This window comes from Nicotiana attenuata, unplaced genomic scaffold, assembly GCF_001879085.1.
Source record: "Nicotiana attenuata strain UT unplaced genomic scaffold, NIATTr2, whole genome shotgun sequence".
Lineage (NCBI taxonomy): Eukaryota > Viridiplantae > Streptophyta > Magnoliopsida > Solanales > Solanaceae > Nicotiana > Nicotiana attenuata.
In genome coordinates, this window is record NW_017672926.1 from 4,303 (window position 1) to 7,895 (window position 3,593).

The following is a 3,593-nucleotide window of genomic DNA, read 5'->3' on the forward strand; positions in this document are numbered from 1 at the left end:
ACATCACCGGATTCCTTATCTCCTCACGAGTTCATACATACTAAGAACATCAAAATCCATCCACAATTGACCCTTCAAATCCCAATTTAAAAATTTAAAAATTCCAAGCCCTATTCCTCCATTTTTGCAAAAATTCAATGATTTTCTAGATGGATTTCACAATAAAAACGAGTTTTGAGTCCAAGAAACTTACCTCCAAACGTTCCCCCTTGAATCCCTCGTTAATCTCCTTCAAGAATCTCCAAAAACGAGCAATTATGGGTATAAAATGACCCCAAAATCGCGACTGACGTGTTTTAAAACATTCTGCCCAGGTATTTACTCTTCGCGATCGCGGAAATGCTTCACGATTGCGGAGAACAATTTTTCCAACCCAAAATTTACTCTTCGCGATCGCAGACAATGCTTCGCGATCGCGATGAACAGTTCCCAGCTCTTCCGGACAGCCTCCAGTATAGTGGTCATAACGTTTTGCACACAACTCCAAATTACGAATGGTTTGATGTTCTGAAAACTAGACACATAGGGCTATAAATTCATATGTTGCTCATTTCCTGACTTCTTATACATTGCGAGATATAAGCTTCCAAATTCATCCCTGTGTATTAGAGACCTTCCCGGGCAGCCTATAGTGTAACCACCATAACTTTTTGTACACAACTTTAAATTCCAATTAATTTACATTTCTGAAAACTAGACACAAAGGGCTACAATTGTTAGTTTTGGATCATCTCCAAATTCCTTATAGATTGTGAGATATAAGCTTCCGAAGTGGGATCAACACAACAGAATATTTCTTCTCCGCGATCGCGAAAGGCTTCACGCGATCGCGATTCATTGGCACGTTTCTCACATTTTACTCACCGCGATCGCGACCAATTCCCCGCGATCGCATAGAACACTGCTGTAGCCAAAAACCAGCAGTTAAAAATGGCCTAGAAATGGTCCGAAACCACCCCGAAACTCACCCGAGGCCCCCGGGACCTCAGCCAAAAGCACAGACATATCCCATAACATCATTCAAACTTGTTCCAATCATCAAAACACATCAAACAACGCTAAAACTATCAAATCACATCGGATTCGAGCCTAAGTTCTTCAAAAACTTCCGAAATGCACTTTCGATCAAAAAGTCTACCAAACCTCGTCCGAATGATCTGAAACTTTGCACACACGTCACAAATCACATAACGAAGCTACAACAACTCTCGGAATTCCATTCCGACCCTCGGATCAAAATCTCACCCATCAACCGGAATTCGCCAAAATACTAACTTCGCGAATTCAAGCCTAATTCTACACCGGACCTCCAAAATCGATTCCGATCGCACTCCTAAGTCAGAAATCATCCCCCGAAGCTAACTGAATCACCGGAAATCACATCCGAGCCCTATAACTCATAAGTCAACGTCCGGTTGTCTTTTCCAACTTTAGCCTTCCTTAAAGAGACTAAGTGTCTCATTTCTTATCAAAACCAATCCAAATCAACTCTCACACGCCACCTACCGATAAGGAAACATGAAGTAGCAATAAACGGGTAAAACGGAGCAGTAACACATGAGACGACGGGTCGGGTCGTCACATCCTCCCCAACTTAAACAAACGCTCGTCCTCGAGTGTATCCAGAGTTGTCCTAGAAGCCAACCAATAGCTGAATGACCTTACCAAACATATACCCGGGGTGATCCCACGTCACCCTATCTCGCATAGGTCCGATAACACAATATAGCTGAAATTTCACAGTCCATCAAAACCATAAACCGTAGAACCACATTGTACTTTCCGAAATCATACACAAGATCAGATCCTCACATCTATACTCAGAATAAGCCCGAACCAGCTGTAATAACCCATACCTGCAACCTCAGGTGAAATCATATGATATACCACATAATCCAAACACTCGAAACGATAGTCTCTATTTACAGCAGTTGCCCATAATACCACAAATACCGATAGAAACCTCTTATTAGCTAAAGTCTTATTCCAACACTTTCATATACTGCCAACGATAAATAAAACACGCGATAAACCGTAACCATTCCTCAGATCAACCATACATGAAGCCACTTCCTTTTTGGCTAATACCACAACAGACTTCCGGGCCAAACCTCGATATTATCCTTCTAACAAGCTGAAATCACATCTGTTCGAATTCATTAATGACTCCAACGATCACCTCGAATCCAACAGACCACCCTGGTGATACGACACCTCAATAGAGGCCTAAGCCACAACTTGCATAATACACGCACCAATAAGGAACGGTCTGAATATACTCAAATCAGGACAAATGACTCAAACGGAAGAGCTGTACCTCAAGCTCATCAATACCATTACAACACAAGGTTGAGACCCCGTCTCACATCATAGAAATAGAGTACCTGAATCTACCTCGAAAGGTCATAACTCCACGTGGCCTCGCCACAACGCGCGATCCTATCCAAACACACACATGAACACCTCAAGTCACCATGCTCAAAATAAGCAGTCACGCACAAATTGATGTCTGAAACCAGCAATCTATTACACCCCCGGTGAAACGAATAGCACACGACACGCAACCCGATAGGCCACAACCAATACTCCTTTTACCGAGCAACACTCAACTACTCTTCCCGCTCGACTTTCTCTGTGAATCCTCAATAGAACCACACCATATGTGCCCATATCCAACAAATCGTAGCGTCACACAGCACAGAAAAGCAGCTCATAGATCTCCTTAGATCACTAACAAGCTCCATAACGATCGAATCAACCTATCCCTCATCAATTCAACTCGGGGCCAACCGAGCTAACTCAAGCTAAATACGTAGCCACATCGGCCTGCCAATGAACTCAATATCAAGAAGCCTGAAGCTGCTCCTTCCACTACTATAAATCCTTTCCGGAGCCGTACGATACGGTGCTCGGCGCCAAATCAATACCGAAATCCACAATCTCGCCCGGCGACATGCCCGGCCACAAAGAACGCATCCGAAAAAGTCTCTCAACACCGGAACTGAATCAATGGTAGAAACCTTTGCACTGACATCTGCCACGAAGGCCCAATTAAGAAAAGCAATCCTTCCCAGCCGTCCGCTGGTCTTCAGAGTACAAACCACTCCGCTAGAACATAATCCGATGCACCTCACCACTCAACCCGTGGCATTTTCCGACATAGCCCATAGCACAATAGTCTAGAATTACCCAACACTGAGACAACCAGTCTACATATCAACGTCATATCCAAAATCTAACATACCAAACAAAGAAAGATCCACTCGGGCCTCCAAATCTCAATAGCCGCTAAACGGTATCGATACCCACGATCCACAACCACTGCATAGCCTGAACATGAGAACTCCCAGTCTCCAACTCCATATAGCACACGATCCCCTGTACCTGATCCCAAATTCTGCAGTATGAATACATATTACACCTCAAGCACCCAATCATTCCACGAAAGATATTCAAAAATTCCCCTGTGCCATCAAACAAACTCAGATATCAGTAGTCGATCTAGCAAGAAAGCACCGCATTACTAACGTAGTATCATCAGGCTAATCACCTTGCCCTCTTTCCGAGACATATACTCTTGTCAAATCACTTCC